General features: G+C 40.5%; 1 pseudogene; it reads right to left on the reverse strand.

Annotated features, from left to right (window-relative positions):
- The window catches only part of LOC133247615 (cyclin-dependent kinase 2-like), a 32,865-nt pseudogene extending 24,552 nt beyond the window's left edge, over nucleotides 1-8,313 (reverse strand).
- Nucleotides 8,314-19,897: the final 11,584 nt, after the last annotated feature.

Below are 19,897 nucleotides of genomic sequence, written 5' to 3' on the forward strand. Positions count from 1 at the left end.
GGGTGGGGGATAAGCGGGAAAGAAAAAGACAGAAATCAGCACATTCACTTGTGTAGGAATGAGTAGCCCAATTTTGCAGATGACTGAAAAAGTGAGACATGCTGTTTGCCATGGAAAGAGTACTGCCCTTAAAACTTGGAAACTTATTTTTTTCCGATTATTTACTTGGCCTCGTTAGACTGCATCCTCAGAGGAGATATATCTTTGAACTCAAATTCAATATTTGACCAGACCAAACAACTATAAATGTTAATAAGAAACAAACAAAGCCAAAACCAACAAAAGTCTAAATATTATGGAAAATTCCTTTTGTGAGTTAAATTCACTTAGTAATAAATTCATTTTTAAGGTTAGATGGTTTCCTTTTTATTAAGACTTTGCAAGCTTTTTATTTACAGAATCAAAATTTACTGTGGATGGAATTCAATTTCCCTGAAAATTCAGTTTTATGTTTAAAGCTGAGAATGCATATGAATTCTGATCCTATGCAGAAACCTTCCATATAAGGAATGGTAAATCCGAGCATCTCCTAGGCCCCACACAGCGCACACCACCCAACTGCTGTTGGAGCCAGTCTAACAGAATAAGTGACCTCCCTAATTTATCTTATCCACATAAACTAGTGGGCTTCCCTGGTGACTCAGTGGCAAAAATCTGCTTGCTAGGGGTCTGGCGGGGGTGGTGGGGCAGGGAGAAGAGATCCAGGTTCGATCCCTGGAGAAGGAAAGGGCAACCTATTCTTGCATGAAAAACCCCATGGACTGTGGCCTGCCAGGCTTCTCGGTGGCCACAGTCCATGGGGTCACAAAGAGTTGGACATGACTTAGTGACTGAATGACAACACAGAAGCTAGTATACTGCAGGAATCACACAGTGATGCTCGTTAATACTGGTTAAATAAAGAAATGCATATTTATGTACACATACTCACTAACTCACAGAATTACACCAGCAATTTTCCAAGGCAAAACAATTCAGATAAAACTGCCCTCCTCTTTCCCAGCACTCCTCCTTTCAAAATTCTCTTCCTTTTAGGTTTTCCTCTTCAATGTTGCTATTGACATTAATATTAATTAGATGAGAATTCTCTACAAAATGCTGGGGCAGAGACCAAAGATACATATGAACTTAAGACTCCAAGCTTTACAGATGGAGTGGGACCAGGACAGATTTTAGCATAGTGTTCTACCCTATACTATATCCCTAACAGATGGCCATTCTCTATTAGAAAAGAATATGAATGTCATTACTTGAGGATCAACTTGAGGGTCCTTACCTAAAATGGACTCAGCTGGCCTACAAAAAAATGCTTGAAATTTCAACTAATGCCACAGGGTAAACACTGAAGGTTGCTACTTCAATCATCCAAGTAAATTTTCTGTGTTAACACTGTAGTTAAGCTTCCCTGGTGGCTCAGATGGCAAAGAATCTGCCTGCAATGCAGGAGACCCAGGTTCGATCCCTGAGTTGGGAAGATCCCCTAGAGAAGGGAATTACTACCTGCTCCAGTATTCTTGCCTGGAGAATTCCATGGACAGAGGACCCTGGTTGGCTATAGTCCACAGAGTCGCAAAGAGTTGGGCATGACTAAACAATTAACACTTTATTTTACTTTCATTATTCATGACAATTGCCTAGTCACTCTGCAAATCTTTGAAAAATAAGGTAGGCAAGTTCAGAGTTTGGATGACAGTAAAATGCCTGAAAAAGTCAGGAGTGGAGCATATGGAGAGGCCTGGTGGGGTGGAGGAGGGGTTGTAGGGGTAGAGGGCTTTGGTGAACGAGAGATCAGCGTGAGGGAACTGGATGCCATGGGTAAAGACAATGTCATCCACAGGCAAGAGTGCTAAAGCAAACCAGCATTTACAAAAGAACAATTGCACACACGGGAGGCCCTGTGTTCGTTACTTAGCACATATTAAAATATAAGATTCGAAATGGTAAGGGAATTTTGGTGCATTCAAGATGATAGGCTTATTTACAGCCATTTAAGCTAAATTCAAATGTATTTTATGATTTAAAATTACAAAAAAAAACAGAAAGAAAAGCAGTAAAAATAGAACCTTTTCCCAAATGAAGAGTACCATTCCTCTAGGTCTAAACACTCATGAGCTAGAGAGATAAACTGTGTCCCCCACACACCCAATATTCATGATGGGTAGATGGCAGAGGGTAATCACTATGAATACTTCCACTCAAAGAGGGAGAAAACGAAAGGCACAGCAGTCTCTTGTCCATAGCAAAGCTGACTGGACGCATGTTGCCCATTCCTTGATGAGGGTTCATTTCTAGTCCCTGCAATGATTCTCCTCAGCTCTTCACTCCATCCTCTAAGTTATTCCTCCTAGTCTATAAAATATAGCCCACATTTTAAGTTCAGTAGTTTGGTGAGCCTGCTTTCTGCCTATAGAATTTCTAGGATCTGAAAGTATATTTTCGTTTTGAAGCCATCTCTGTTTCTTATAGCTGAGGCTGCAAGTATTTCTGCAATATACTTTCCTTAAAAGCTTTGTAAGTTTCTTATGACTCATTGATTTCACTAGGGTTTATTTCATTAGACAAAAACCAAATCAACAATTCTTGTCTAGCTGCAGCTCCCTGTCAGGCACCACCTTAAATTTTTCTGGGGTCTTAATAAAGGATTTCACAGTCAAATCCTTAGCTTTATTTTTATCTTGAGAATTTTCATGACAGAGCTCTGAATTTGATTTTTGTCCTGAGGCCAGTTTTTTTTGTTTTTGTTTTACTTTGAGAACATTCTGCTGCAAGAGAATGGTCATCAGAAAAGGATTTTCTTTTCTAACACAGGAAGTTCTGACTTTTATATTCCTCAAAATTTTGCTTGAAAACTGAGTAATTTCTTCTCCAGCTCATCATTATCTGTATTTCATGGTATCAGCTAAATGAAACCAGCTGAAACTTTAAAACTTTAGCTTGAAAATTGTTCAGGCTGATCCACTGGCTCATTAAGTATTTAATATTTCTACATTATCACAGGTAACGGTTTTATTAACTAGGGCTTTTCTTCCAGTATTAATCATTTTTTCTTCACTTTCCTTTAAGCCCTATTGACAACCTCAAGATCCATCAGACTTCTGCTACTAGTCTCTTCAAGGCCCTTCCAACGTATGTGGGCAGCTCAGTTGCAAAGCCACTGCCATACATTTTAGGTTTTGTTATAGTAATACTCCATTTCCAGGTTCCCCAACCACTTCTGATTATCTACTGTTATGTAATAAATTACGCCAAAACTTCGGCTTAAGACAACCACAATTTTATTATTATCTCTCATGGCTCTGAGGCTTTACTAAACTAGCCTAGATGGTTCTTGCTTTAGGGTATCTCAAGAGCTTGCAGCAGATGGTAGCTGGTACTGGAATCATCTGGTACTTGCTCATTCATATGCATGAGGCCTAGTTTGAGAAGACTTAAAAATAGCTGGGGGCAGGCACAGCTGGGTTTCCTCAGACAACTCTCCCTATGACTGTGTGACTTCCCCATGGTCTTTTCAGCAAGGAAACTTTAGGGTGGCTTTACATGGCAGCTTAGAGCTCCAGAAGTATGTGGGGAAAGAAGGGAAGGACAGAAGCAATATCACTTTTTACCACCCTGTTCTCAGAAGCCATGCAGTGACATTTCTATCATGTATTATTTGTTGGGGCAGTATATACATGCCATTAGGGTCAAGAGACTGAGAACCTAGGCTACCATCACAAATCTGAGCGATGGTGCTCAAAAGCAGATCAAGGGTCACATACATTCAAATGCATTAAATTATCCCAACATTTTATTCTCCACAAAGACCTATTTGTTTCATCACTTACTGAGAGAAAGTGGGGTGGGAGTGAAACCAAATGTTCCATTAGGATAGCTAAGTTCTAAAGAAGGGGTCAGCAAACTATGGCCTACAGGCCAAATCCTGCCCATGGCTTGTTTTTAGTATGACCCATGAACTGAGAATGATTTTATAAAGAGGGAAAAGGAGGAAAAGGAAGAAGAGAAAAAGAAGAAAGCAAAGGAGGAGAAGCAGTAGCAAATACAACAGAGACTATATTTGACCCACATCGTCTAAAATATTTAATATCAGGCCTTTTCAGGAAATGTTTGTTGATCCCTATTCTAAAGCACTTTCAAATGTGTTTTCAGATGGTGTCATAGATAAAACAGCAAACACTGCTAGGATGCTTTCAACATATAGCGTCTCCTCACAAAAACAGAGTAGATGCTATAATAACACAGGCTCTTGCCCAATTATTCCTTTTCTATTGTACATTCAATTCTGAACCTCCATATTCCCTCTCATTCTTCCTCTATCCACCTGCCAACATTTTCATCTTCTCATTAACAAGCAAGCCTTCTTCCCACCTTCCTCAGGCTTTTTGTGTGTGATGTTTCTTTACCCCTTGCGTAATGTCTCTCCTCAACAAACATAAATGTTTCTTATCCCTAAAGAACAATCAAAGAGGCAGCCTACCAAATGGGAGAAAACACTTGCAGATCATATATCTGAAAGGGTGTTAACAGATACAGCCACTATGGAAAATAGTATAGAAAAATGAAAAATAGAACTACAAATTCCAGCAACTGTACTTCTGGGTATTTATCTGAAGGAAATTAAAACACTTGAAAAAATAATATGCAATGATTTAATCTAGTTTCTTCATTATAGATATAAATGAAGACATACATTTTTAAAAAACATAATATGAACCCCCACATATACTGCAGCATTATTTACAATAGTCAAAATATGAAAACAAACTAAGTCTTCATCAATGATTAAACGGATAAAGAAAATGTAGTGTATAAATAAAAATACAATGGAATATTATTCAGCAATAAAAAAGGATGAAATCCCACCTAATAAAATGGATGGACCTTGAAGCCATTATGCTAAGTGAAATAAGTCAGAGAAAAGTAAATACCATATGGTCTCACTTATATGTGGAATCTACAAATACAATGAAGTAACAACTGAATTTATAGAAACAGAGAACAGATAGGTGGTTATCCTAGGCAAGGGGTGGGGGAAATGAGGTGAACGTGGTTAAAGAGTACAGACTTCTAGTTAGAAAACAATTATGTCATGGTCATGTAATGTACAGCATGGTGACTAAAGTCAACAGTACTGTATGTTACTTGACAGTTGCAAAGATCTTAAAAGTTCTCATAAGAAAAAAACTGTAACTGTATGGTGATGGATGTTCACTAGACTTATTGTGATCATTCTGCAATATATATAAAATCATTATGCTGCACACTTCTAACTAAAGTTAAATGTCAATTATACCTCAATTTAAAAAAAGAACAGTCAAAACTTCTTACTCTTGTATGTCATTCTATTTCCAGCCTGTTTGTCTACACCATCATCCATGCCCCAGGTCCCACATCCTAACATCTAAATCAGACTATACATTCCTTGAAAGTCCATGCCTTTTTATGTGCCCATAACTTTTGCCAGTTGTTCTTATATCCAGAAATGCCCATTTCTTCTTTCTTGACATATTGAAAATATGCCTACACCTCATGTCTCTTGTACTTATCCCTTGATCACAATCCTGATGGAAACTGATTGCTTAGTACTCTTCATCCCTATGGCACATTGCTGTATATGGATCCAGAGTACTTGTTTTTATTTTCTTACATTAAAAAAATATAGGAGACTGGAAATCTCATCACAATATACTACCTTTATACTATATCACAACTAACAATGGCTGTTGGAAAAGGAAAGTATTATTTTTTGCCACACAGAAATTATTCTACTAATTAAGGGGAAAAGGAAAGGAGGGAGGGAGGAGTATATGATAAGGAAAAAAGATGGATGTTGTACCAAAATGCCCAGAGGTCATTTTGGAACTTGCATAATATCTTTTGGGATAACATGTTTTTAGGGTGTGTGACTTCCTGGGAAGGGTGGGTAAAAGCAGGTGGAGGATCTTTCTGCTCCCTGAATCCCTGTTTATGGTAGGACTTGACTACTCAGTTCAGTTCAGTTCAGTCGCTCAGTCGTGTGCGACTCTTTGAGACTGCATGAACCACAGCACGCCAGGCCTCCCTGTCCATCACCAACTCCCGAGTTTACCCAAACTCATGTCCATTGAGTTGGTGATACCATCCAATCATCTCATCCTCTGTCGTCCCCTTCTGCTCCTGCCTTCGATCTTTCTCAGCATGAGGGTCTTTTCCAATGAGTCAGCTCTGCATATCAGGTGGCCAAAGTACTGGAGTTTCAGCTTCAACATCAGTCCTTCCAATGAACACTCAGGACTATATTTCCTTTAGGATGGACTGGTTTGATCTCCTTGCAGTTCAAGGGACTCTCAAGAGTTTTCCCCAACACCACAGTTCAAAAGCATCAATTCTTCCATGCTCAGCTTTCTTTATAGTCCAACTCTCACATCCATACATGACTACTAGAAAAACTATAGCCTTGACTAGACGGACCTTTGTTGGCAAAGTAATACGCTGTCTAGGTTGGTCATAACTTTCCTTCCAAGAAGTAAGCGTCTTTTAATTTCATGGCTGCAGTCACCATCTGCAGTGATTTTGCAGCCCCCAAAAATAAAGTCAGCCACTGGTGAATGCCTAACTGGTGAAATGGTGGCTTTGATTCCTTATCAAAATGTAAGGCCAAACTCAACAATAATGGTAAAGTCAAACTCACAATGCAGAATTAGCAAGAACTTAAAAGAATATTCAGTCAACGCAAGCAAAACGAATGCAGCAGCGCTCATGGACACTCATCAGAGGATCAAGTATTAGAAGCTGAAATATCAACAGAAATAGTAATTATCATTAAAATAATTGCAGTCCCAGGATTAAAACTGAAAATGCCTATGTATTCAGTATATAAAGTGTTAGTTGCTCAGTCATGTCTGACTTCTTGTGACCCCAAGGACTATAGCCCGCCAGGCTCCTCTGTCCACGGGATTTCCCAGGCAAGAACACTGGAGTAGGTAAGCCATTCCATTCTCCAGGAGATCTTCCCCACCCAGGAATCAAACCAGGGTCTCCTGCATTGCAGGCAGATTCTTTACTGTAAATAAGGTCATAATTAAGTCTCAAGTCTCAAACCAATGAATCCAGATACAGGTAAAATTAACCCCCCTTTGCTATTATGAAAGGCCTTGACTAGTACTTGTTTTTGCTAATCAAAAGAAATCTGAAGAGGATTTTCACTTTTACAAAGGAGAAAATTGCTTCTTTGCTTTACACCATTACCATTTTGGCTTGCAAAAGGTTCAGAGGAAAGCTCTGCTTTTGGATAGCAGGGGAAACCAGTGGTGGTTCACTAAGTATGCTCAGAGCAGGAGGTACTAAACTAAAAAGCCATTAGGTTTTGTTTTTTAAAGTATACGTCCTATATAACAGTGATGATCTTTCTAAATTTAAAGAGTTTATTTGTACAATAATGTTTTAATAAACCTTTTCCCTTCAGTATTATACTACTCATTCTACATGTGTATATCCTTGGCACATAGTAGATATTCAATAACATCATTTCTATGCTAGTAAAATGCAAAATCATTGTTTTTTCAAACCCAAAACAAACTGTTGGCTATAATTTTTTTTTACCTTTTTCAGTGTGCTAATGCATCCAAATCAAGAATAACCCTGTTAAATCATTCAGATTACTAGATTAATAATAACACTATCTGCAGCAAAGGAAACCATAAACAAAATGAAAAGAAAACTTACAGAATGAGAGAAAATATTTTCAGGGCTTAATTATCCAAAATATAGAAACGACCCACAGAACTCAATAACAAAAAAACCAAACAAGCCAATCAAAAAATGGGCAAAAGACCTAAACAGACATTTCTCTGAAGGATATGTACAGATGGCCAATAGGCACATGAAAAGTGATGCTCAGACAGCATCACTAATTATTAGATAAATGCAAATCAAAACTGTTCAATACAATGAGGTATCACCTCACATCGGTCAGAACTGCCATTATTAAAAAGTCTACAAATAACAAATGCTGGAAGGAATGTGGAGAAAGGGGAACCCTCCTACACTGTTGGTAAGAATATAAAACTGCTGCAGCCACTATGGAAAACAGTTGAAAGTTCCTCAAAAAACTGAAAATATTGCTGTCATATAATCCAGCAATCCCACTCCTCAGTATATATCAACTTGAAAAGATCTATTTGCCTCCCCTACATGTTCCTACAGAAGTAGTGACAATAGCCAAGACATGGAAACAACCTAATGTCCATAGAGATGAATGGATAAAGAGGATGTGGTGTGTAGACACACACACACACACACACACAGACACTGGAATACTATTCAGCCATAAGCAACATGAATAGACCTAGAGATTATCGTATGAAGTGAAGAGAGAAAGAAAAAGACAATATTTATGGTATTTATCATATGCAATCACTTATATGTGGAATCTAAAACACAACAGAAATGAACATATCTACAAAATAGAAACAGACTTACGGATAGAGAAGAGACTTATGGTTGCCCAAGAGTGGAGGGTAGGAGAGGGCAGGGCTGGGAGTTGAGATATACTGATGCAAACTCTTATTTATAGTAATGGATAAACAATAAGGCCCTACTGTATAGCATAGGGAACTACATTCAATATCCTGTGATAAATTATAATGAAAAGAATACCAAAAAGAATATATGTGTGTATATACATACATATCCCTGATTCACTGCTGTACAACAGAAGTTAATACAACCTTGTAAATCAATTTACTTCAATACAATTTTAAAAAACATAGTGATTTATGTAGAAGCACGATCACATAACTGCTAAGTGTTAACATATATTAGTAGGAACACTGTATTCTACAGATAAAATACAGAGACAGTGACAGTTAAAAAGAACACTAAAATCATCATTTAAGTCAACAGAAACACAAAAATCTATTAAAATGCCAGAACAATTATTACAGCTATCATTTAAAAGTTCAGTCGGTAAAGAATCTGCCAGTCATGCAGGAGACCCCGGTTCGATTCCTGGGTCAGGAAGATAGGCTACCCACTCCAGTATTCATGGGCTTCCCTGGTGGCTCAGATGGTAAAGAATCTGTCTGCAGTGTGGGAGACCTGGGTTTGATCCCTGGGTTGGGAAGATTCCCTGGATGAGAGCATGGCAACCCACTCCAGTATTCTTGCCTGGAGAATCCCCATGGACAGAGGAGCCTGGCAGGCTACAGTCCAAGGGGTCACAAAGAGTCAGACATGACTGAGTGGCTAAGCACAGCACAATCATTTAAAATGATAAATAGGACTAAGCTTACAGAACATAGTTCAAACCAAAACTAAATTTTTTTTAGTAAATTTCTTTAGCTTTAGAATAAGCTTTTCAGATTTTTTTAAGTATGCTATTAACAAGGCATACGTCTCAAAAAAGACATGGAACTAGCAAAATACCAGTATTTAAAATAGAATGTTATTAATAATTAGAATAACATTAAAGCAAGTATTTTACAAAGTACTTCACAGTGCAGGTTCTAAACACATGCCTTCTGAATTCTAACATAATCATTAGGTTTAATTATGATAGATATCAAATTGCCAATGGATCACAGAAAAAGCAAGGGAATTCCCAAAGAACATCTACTTGTACTTCACTGACTATGCTGAAACCTTTGATTGTGTGGATCACAACGAACGGTGGAAAATCTTAAAGATATGGGAATACCAGACCACCTTGTCTGTCTCCTGAGAAACCTATATGCAGGACAAGCAACAGTTAGCACTGGACATGGAACAATGGATGGTTCAAAATTGGGAAAGGCTGTATATTGTCACCAGGCTTATTTAACTTACATGCAGAGTACATAATGCACAAGCCTGGGCTGGATGAATCACAAGCTGGAACCAAGACTGCTGGGAGAAATATCAGCCACCTTAGATATGCAGATGACACCACTCCACTGGCAGAAAGCAAACAGGAACTAAAGAGCCTCTTGATGAAGGTCAAAGAGGAGTGAAAAGGCTGGCTTAAACTCAACATTCAAAAAACTAAGATCGTGATATCCGGTCCCATCACTTCATGGCAAATAGATGGGGAAAAAGTGGAAACAGTGACAGACTTTATTTTCTTGGGCTCCAAAATCACTGCGGACAGTGATTGCAGCCATGAAATAAAAGACGCTTGCTCCTTGGAAGAAAAGCTATGACCAACCTAGACAGTGTATTAAAAAGCAGAAACATCACTTTGCCAACAAAGGTCTGCATAGTCAAATCTATGGCTTTTCCAGTAGTTATGTAGGGCTGTGAGTTAGACCATAGAGAAGGTTGAGCACAGAAGAATTGATGCCTTTGAATTGTGGTTCTAGAGAACACTCTTGAGAGTCCCTTGGAGAACAAGGAGACCAAACCAGTAAATCCTAAAGGAAATCAACCCTGAATATTCACTGGAAGGACTGATGCTGATGCTCCAGTAACTTTGGCCCCCTGACGCAGAGAGTGAAGAGACTCACTGGAAAAGACCCTGATGCTGGGAAAGACTGAGGGCAGGAGGGGGAGGTGACAGAGGAAGATGGTTGGATGGCATCACTGACTCAATGGACTCAAAGTTTGAATTTGAGCAAACTTTGGAAGACAGTGAAGGACAGGGAAGCCTGGCATGCTGGAGTCCATGGGATCACAAAGTCAGACACAACTGAACAACAACAGACTGTAGTAGATATATTTAAACAATGGTATCATTGTAAGCATGTGTGACCTTCCACTGTATTAATACAAGAGCAATCTTCACCCATACTCCCACCCATACGTACACCCCCTCCTACACCAGGATTATTTTGAAACATAAAGCAAATTCTATACATCATATCTTTTTATTGGTAAATTCATTATGTATATGCTAAAAGAATTTTGAAAAAAGAAACACAACCATAATACCTTCATCAAGTGTCAACAGTTCTTTTAACTTCAAATAATCAGTCAATATTTAAATTACTCCAGTTGTCTCAGGAATATTTTTACAGCTGGCTTTGATCAAGTCAGGATTTAAAGAAGTCCTATACTTTGCAATTGATGGCTAAGTGTTTTTAAGCAGCTCGATGAAAAAGCAAACACTAACTGAAAAAGATATATGCATTGCCATGTTCACTGCAGCATTATCTGCAACAGCCAAGGCGCAAAAACAACCAGTGTCCACTGATGGATGGATGGACAAATAGGTGAGGCATGTATACACAATGGAATGCTATTCAGTCATAAATAAGAATGCAGTCGTGACATCTGCGACAACATGAATGATCTTGAGGGCATTATGTTGTGTGAAATAAGACAAAGACAAATATGATCTCACTTATCTGTGGAATCAAAAAAACCCAGAAAACAAAAACCAAGCTCAGAGATACAGAGAAGAGGTTGGTGATGGCCACAGGCAGGGGGTGGGGGGAGGACAAAATGGGTGAAGGGTGTCAAAAAGTACAGACTTCCAATTATAAAGCCAATAACTCATGAGGATGTAATATACAGTATGTTGACTACAGTTAATAATACTGTACTGCATATGTGACAGTTGCTACGAGTAAATACTAAAAAGTTCTCATCAGAAGAAAAAAAGTTCTGTAATGGTATGTGGTGACGAATGTTAACTAAACTTACTGTGGTGATCATTGCCCAGGACACGCAAACATCAAATCACTTTGTTGAACACCTGAAACTAGAATGTCCGTCACATCTCAATTTTAAGAAAGCAAACAGTGGATTGAATACGCAAGATGCAGACTGAGCTAACAAGAGGACAGAGAAAAAATGGAAGAGTCATAATTGGTGAGCACTTAAGAAAAAGATACAGAAGTGAGGTTAGAAATGCCTCAAAGGGCCCACTAGGTACTGAGCTCAGCCCAGAACATCTTAGGTGCTATCCAGAACGCTGTCAGTTATGGGCATGAAGGAGTTAGACGTTGATACCACTCATCTCTTCATATTGGAACCTTTGAAAATATGCCCCTTAGTTCACAAAGGTTTTCCTTAAACTATAAAAAATACAGAGAGACCAGAAGAAAAGCATCAGAAAATAACACCAAGTACATAAAAGCTCATTATTCTCCACATCTCACCCATATAGACTCTTCTTGGTTTTAATGTATTTCCTATTTCAGGTAATCTCCTATGTTGCATGTATAACTAGAAAGCTTAATGATTTACTTTAAGAGCTATAATTGTTTCTGAAGTCCATGATAATCTATAAATTTTTTTCTTGCAGTTTACTTAAAAATACCAGGTCATTTGTCTTCTAGAATTTTCTAGTGTGGATTTTGCCAACTGCATCCAGTGGTGGTTTAACATGTTCCTCTGTATCTTAAGTCTCTTATAACTGGTAGTCAGATTTAAACGTTTGAGAGTCAAGTTCAATTATTTGACCTTCATGGATGGCACTCTGCACTTCTGTGGTATAACTTCAGCAAGCACAGAATGTTTATAGTTCTGTTACTGTAACGCTAAGGCTGATCAGTGGGTTCAGGTGCTATGAGCCTGATCCATGCATTAAACTGCTCCCCACCAGCATTCACTTAGTGAAGAGTCATTGAGGAGGCCTCACTTGATTATTTCATTACTGCTGCAAAATGTTGAGGTCCTATTTCTATTATACTGTATTTTTAAGCTGGAATTATTTTATAATGAGAAAATTTCCCTCACAACTATGTAGTTACCCTGAGGTGTAATTTGGAAAAGGCAGGATAAATGCTTGACTCTTCTCTGTACTCCATCCCAGCAAGGCTCATAATTGGCTCTCCATTGCCTGTGGCATTAAAAGAACCCCACACGTCTGCTCTTGAGGTACAGGATCTATACGGCCAACTCAATATCCTGCTCACAGTGCACTCTTGCTTCTTTGACCTCACAATGCTGAGGTACATCAAAAAATGTGATGTCTCATTAATCTGGTGGAGAAACGTAAAGACTGCACAGTCTGACAGTACAGTTGGCGATGCTCTACTGGGACTATTTTGTTTTTAAATGCAGATAAAATTATTTTAAAAATGGGAAAACACATACACACAACCACAGTAACACCAGTGGTCCTGGAGCAAGGCTCTAGAGTAGGTACACAAGTGGAACTCAAATTTGAAAAAACCCAAGAGGCCCACAGACAGTGCGTATTACATATTGTTACCATTATAGACAAGCGCATCCCTGTTTAAATACACATTCCATTAAGGGTGGAGGTTCATTCATTTAGTCTATTGGGTATCCCCAGTTGCCTGGTACATGGTAGGCACTCAATGTATTTGTTAATAAAATGAATGAGTTAAATTTATCCAGAATATATATATTCTGCATGAGTTTCAGTCACTAAAAAAATTAAAGGCATATAGGATTTTTATTCTCATTGACAATTAACCTGGTCTTATTAAACAAATGCAAAGTTATTTTTTAAAGAAATAGAAAAAGGTTTCCATTGACTTACATATTTTAGAGCTCACTCAGGTCTTTCTGCCATCGTTTGGGGGTAATAGTGTCACTACAACTATGATTAGCACAGGCCTTGTATCTTATCTTTTAACACATTTCTGTTTAATAAGGCCTTTAAAGTATATTGTGTGCAGAATATTGAAATAGCAACCTCTGAATCTTAATACTTTTTTGTTCAAGTTCAAAGGGATTTTTTATTTATAAAAGAGAACACAGGGTTACAACTACATGGATGATCTAAGTTGCAACTGTCTGTGGACACTTTTTAGTTCCTTGTTTACTTTTCTGTGACATTTGACACTATTTGGCCTCTGAGAAACGTTGACCTTCATGATAAGACAGTCTCAATTATAACAGAACTAACAAAATTTGAAACCCAGCTAAAGGCAAACAGTGTATTTTCAGAAAGCGCTGAGGTGGAAAAAGAAGAAAGAATTAGGAACTTACCTGTAAAGTCAACATGAGACTCCTATCCTAGGTTGGTTTGTTCATAACCAAATCTTTACTGTTGGGCATCACATGTGCAGTTTAAAAGGATCCTATTCACAAATTTAGTGTCCAGAAGTTTGTGTAGGCACAATTCCATTGTTGTATCGAACAACAGTGCTTTTAAAGAAAGCTAACTGTAAAGTGAAAATCTAAATATAAGTAACTCTCAACTTCAGATTATAAAAAGCACTCTATTCCGTGTAAAACTAAGTGTTTCTGTTAAACAAATTTGGGTAACATCGGCACATATTACAGCAGATAATACATGGCTAAAATGTAAGCCAGCCGCAATTGTAATGCTCACCTTGAAGACTCCAACTGCACTCTTAGAATGACTATTAGAGGCAACAAACATCAAAACCTCTAAGTTACAGTTATCTAAGTGCTCCGTACTTCTCTCCCCTCAGCTCTTTTACCCACTTTTTTCCCGCCAGGTCTCAAAAGGTAACCTAGGTCACTAATGCTTCTCTCCTGCCCATATTTTGATTATTAAGTACTTGGGGTCCTATCTTTTCTAGCTGCACTGACCTTTGTGGCAGTGATCCAGCCAATTAGTGTGCTTTTCCCACAGTGCCTCAGAGTGATATTCTAACAAAAATACTTGGTGAACTGCGTTAGACAATCATTTGAGTGGTTTTAATATTTCTATCTGAATCAGCTAGCTATCAGTGGCTTCAATTACATTTTAGATTTTATGACAATGGTCATCATTCTCCTCTTGGGTATTACTGATCTGGCCTAATTCACTTTTGAAGACGACTGTCCTATTTTTCTTTTGTTACAGAAATTACAGAAAGGAGTCTTAATTTGGGGGAAGTAAAGTCGTATCTCTTATCCGTTTCTTCCACCCCACACTATGGAGGTAGTGGGTATAACACACAAGAGGGAGAAAGAGTGGGTAGTTAATGAAGAAATCGAAGTCTTCTTGGCACCTAGTTTCCACACACTGAAGAGCTAATCTCGGCTATCAGGTTCCTCTGGCAAAAATTCTTCTGAGCCCACTCCACAAGATGCAATGTCTTATGTGCACCCTGGCTCACCTACCAAAAGGCAATTTCATGTTTAAATAGCTTATAAACAAAATTTTTATATGTAAGATTAAGAATCAGGAATTCTGACTTTAAGGCATAAGACAGAACTCTTCCCCAAGAATCTTCTCCAGGTGTCTCATACGCAAAATTAACATCTATATTTCCAATAATTTGAAACAACATTTATTAAAATGTTATTACCATAACTCAGCTTTCCTTTGGTCTGGCACTCATTGAGGACACCCAAAATACTGCTTTATTCTTTCCCATCACTGGCTTTTTGCTATTACAAATTAATAAGTGTTTGACAACAGATCAACAAAAAAGTTAATTGCACCAAGTAAATGTCAAAAGTATCGATTGCAAAGTTGTACTTTTGATAAGACAAATTCATCTTCGTAGTAAACTGTCAATAGTAAAAATGTTCAGCAGGTAATTTTCATCAATGTACAGAAATAATAAAGTGAAATTCATGAAAGGCTAATTTTTAAAACTAGAGATTAGGGTAGAAATATAACTATGGTACTAAAAACAAGTTGGCTGGGGGCAGTATCTTCTTTGTAATTTAGCAAACAAGAAAAACATATGGAAGTACTTTATATCCAACAACTCAAAATGTTCCTACTATGTGGGATGAAATTTACTTTAAAAGCAAAAGATAAACTATGAATACTTTGTACATCCACTTCAGCTTCCTACCTGCTGATCTATTCAAGTTCAATAAATTACTGGCAGAATCGGTAACACTTTTGGGTACAAATTAACAACTGTTGATCACCCATAAAATGTTCTACAGTATAATGGGAAAGATGAGGACCTGTGGGATGAGGATTACCTTGGTTGCCTGGATGAACTGTTCTGGGAAATGAAAATTAGAATTTTATTAGCTTCCCCGTAAATCAAGATTTTACATAGCACCCAGAGATTTTCATCCTTTAAAAGAACTGGCACTTAATAAAATCTAAACTTACTTTGCCCTTTGATATCGAAAGTAAGCAAACTCAAAAAGCCAATGTTCAAATATTTTATGCGCTTTAAGATTCAATATAAGGTTCTCTCCTGTCCTTCCCACAATAAGGCAGCTCCATACAGACCAGATCAGATTGAGTAACGTTATCTCTCAAAGCTAAACCAAACTAAATCAAGACACACTTATTAGATCACTTTTGAATTACGAAAGCACCAAACTCCTGCTGGAGGGGACTAAGAGGATTCAGTTGGCTTAAAAATTTTTCTCCTTAAATGTGCCTTTTTCTAGGCAAAGAACTGCCTTATTTTTCTCAATTATGCATCCAAAATTAAACCATAGAATGCTTGTGATTACACCATTCAAAGTTAATTATTCTACACAAATCAAAACCAGATCTGTTTTTAAGGAAAGTATTAAAATTTACCACTAATTTTCTCAGTGAAATTAAAATTTTAAAAGTACAATCATTTTTTACCCAGATCTCGCAGTAAATACCAAGTCATTTCATTAGTTTTCCAAACTACGTTTTCTTTATTAAAAACTGAGGGAATAGTGGTCCCTCACAAATTAAAATGGAAAATATTAGATTTTAAACTCAAAGTATCCACAAACCACACTTTTAGCGCCTACCTGGATCCTTTCCCCCCACACTGATGAGCAACGACTATATAGCATGAGAATCAAAGGCCAAAAACCACCACCACCATACAATGAGCCCCCAAAAGTAAACTAAAAAACAAAACAAAAAAACAACACAGCATACTGTTAAAAGAATTTATTTGCCTCATACATTTAAAAAAAAAAAAACCTCAACAGAGCGTTTGACTATAAATTCAATCTTCTCATTCAAGGAGTTGCAAAACAAAGTTTAAACAGAAACTTTTAATTGCTTCGGGTTTACATTTTGAAAACTCTTAGATTTACAGAGGGAACATACCAAATAAACAAAATCGAAATGTTAAGGCATAAACTTTAATGGGTCGACTATTCTACCCCCATGCCGGTTCTGCACGAGGTACCTCACACAAATCCGATTCATAAAGAATGAAGCAAAATACGCACTAACTAAATCATGCATCAACTACTGAAAGAAGCGTTCAAATTATTTAGGATGGTAAAGTTATCTGTGTCAATTACTCAATTACATTCCTTCCTTCAACAGCAAATAGCGAATCCAGAGATTTAGGTCTTCCCCCAGCCTTACAAACGTCCCTGTCCGCCCCTGTCCCCGCAATTCCTTCCTCCCTCCGAGAAACCATGCAACTAACGGTTTCCGTGGCGGCCGCTGAGACCGGGGCTCCGCGGGCTGCCCCCGCGCCCCGGAAAACAAAGGGGATTCCCAGCCATTGTCCTCCGCGGCGCTGAGCATCACCAGCACTAGCAAGGCAGTAGCTTGCGCAGTTATCTCCACAGCGGGCAATGTCACAACCCGACCAACAGCACAAACTACTACCTCAGCCAGGGCCATGGTGTCGGGGAGGCACCGGACCACGCTGAGGCGAGCGAAGCGACTCCGGTGCTCCTCCGTCGTTCCTCGACCGCCGCCGCCGCCAACCCCGCGCCCCTGCTCTTCCCCTCCGCGCCGCGCCTGCAGACCCCGCCCAGCGCCGCGCCGCTCGGCCGCACCGGGCGCGCCCCGGGAGCTCCCGGCATCTTCGCGGCGCCGGCGACCGGGGGAGGCCGAGCCGGGGTCCTCTACGTAACCAGCGCTCTGGAGAGAGACAGGATGCGCAGGGGTCCTGGCGCAGGCAGCCGCTCCCTCCGCCGCCCCGAGGGCACGCCGTCCCCCAGGCCACTCGACAGCAGGAAATGGGCGGCAAAAGCGCAGCCGGCGCTTGCGGGACCCGGACCATTCCAGTGAGGCAGCGAGCAGCGCTCCCGCGCTTCGCCCGTCGCGAGCTCCGAGCCATCTCTACCGCGCTCCCGCCACGTCTCCGGGATGTGCCGCCCGCGCCCGTCCCCGCCCAGCGGTGGGGGCTGGGCGGCGGCTGGGGCCCACGGGCGCCGCGCTCTCCGCACACGCGCGCGGGACCGGCTCTCCGCGCGGGAGAACGCCCGGGGCGCTTCCTGTAGAGGCGGACAGCGGCTCCGGCAACGCGACCAGAAAACCCAGGCACAGCCCGGAAGTCCTCAGGCCACCCGCTCCTCAGTACCCTTCGGGGAAATCCCGTGCCCCTCTGCAGGAGGCGAGAAGAAGACAAACAAAAGCCCCGTAAAACTGAAACCGGGCCGGGCTGTGGGATGGGTGGCAGCGACGGGAGCCCGGCGCCCGCGGACACACGCCCCGTCTCGCGCTCCGCTGCTCCAGTGAGTCGGACGAACCATAGAGATCACTTAAGGAGGCTCGCGCGCTACTCCCCACCACGTGACCGCCCCGCAGGCCGCCACCCCCCCCCCCCGCGCCGCCATCTTACATCCGGGGCAGAAGCGGCGTCCCTTTCCCCGCCTTGGCAAAATTAGACGTGTCACTAGAAATCAGCCCCCAAAGGGGGAACCCGGATTCCACGTCACCAAAGTGCTGAGGCCGCGGGCTGTGCTCCCCAAGCCGCTTAACGGGGCAAAGTGGGGCCGCTAACTTCTCCCGGTGTTTGTCCGCAAAGAAAATGGCGGCACTTACCGCCGTCTAAGTGGACACGTTGTACTCTGGCTGAGGTTTAAAGTTTCTGGCACCTCCTTTCGCATCCGGCAAGGACACCGCAACATGCGCTCCACCCCGCGGCGTGGCCGCTGCGCCACATTCCGCAGAAAACCGGCGGGAAAGCTGCTGCACTGCCCGCTTTAATGCGCAGGCTCCTGAGACTTGTGGGTGGGTTTTTTTTTTTTTTTAAAGGCCAAGTTTGGGAAAAGGCCGACTACCCTGAGCTCCATCTTCTTTGGGGCCAGGCGAATTTCTTTTGCCTCCCATTTTGAGACTTTTCTGTGAAGTTAAATCGGTGCGAAGAAAAAATAAGCAGGGGCTGCCAATTAAGATTCACAGAACGTCTAATTGGAGTTTCCGACAAACGAATAATTTTTTAGTATATGTATGTCCCCTATACTAAAATTGTTTGAACTTGGAATATAGCTAGTGTCCTGTACTTTTACGTAAATCTAGCAGTACTGTTAGTCATCACCCTCCTGGAAATCCAGACCACATAAGAAAAATAAGGAATGGGGGAACTGAGTGTGTTCAGACTTGAGACTGCCTCTGCGCAGGCTTTGATCCCTTCATGAGAGGCACAAGGCTAAGGTCCAGACTCCAAACCACACACAAGGGACATCCATGTATATGACTGCTTTTGGGAACAATAAGTATTCTCTACCTTTAAAGCAGCACAATGTAACTCTGATAACATCCTCTCATCCAGAGAATCTCTTTGCAAGTTAAAGATTACATAATAGTGGCTTTTCATTTCTATTCTATGTAGTATTGGTGATGGGACACAACACAGTTTCTTTAAAAATATTTTTTTATTTGACTATGCTGCGTCTTTTATTGCTGCGCGCGCTTTTCGCTAGTTGCAGGGGGCGGGGGTTACTCTCTAGTTGCCATGCCTGGCCTCATTGTGGCTCCTCTTGTAGTAGAGTACAGGCTCTGGGCATACTATGGGCTTCAGTAATCCCCGCAGGTGGGCTCAATGGTTACTGCTGCCCGCCTGTAGAGCGCAGGCTGAGTGGTCGTCACCTCGGGGCGTCCTTGTTATCCTGGCATGTGGGATCTTCCCAGATCAGGGATCCAACTCCTGTCTCCTGCATTGACAAGCAGATTTTTTTTTTTTTTTAATGCTGAGCCACCAGAGAAGCCTGGAACACAATTTATTGAACAAAGTTTCAAATTAAAAAGCAACCTGCCTAACATGTTTCAAAATAAAATTTGTAATATGCAAATTAAGAAATACACTTGGTTTGCTTGGCGTTTTTTTGGCCCCAGGTGGCACTTGTGATACCTTATTTCCCTGACTAGGAGTCAAACCCCGGGCCCCTGCAGTGAAAGCAGGGAGTCCTGTCTAAGGAATTC

Source organism: Bos javanicus, chromosome 5, assembly GCF_032452875.1.
Source record: "Bos javanicus breed banteng chromosome 5, ARS-OSU_banteng_1.0, whole genome shotgun sequence".
Taxonomy (NCBI): Eukaryota; Metazoa; Chordata; class Mammalia; order Artiodactyla; family Bovidae; genus Bos; species Bos javanicus.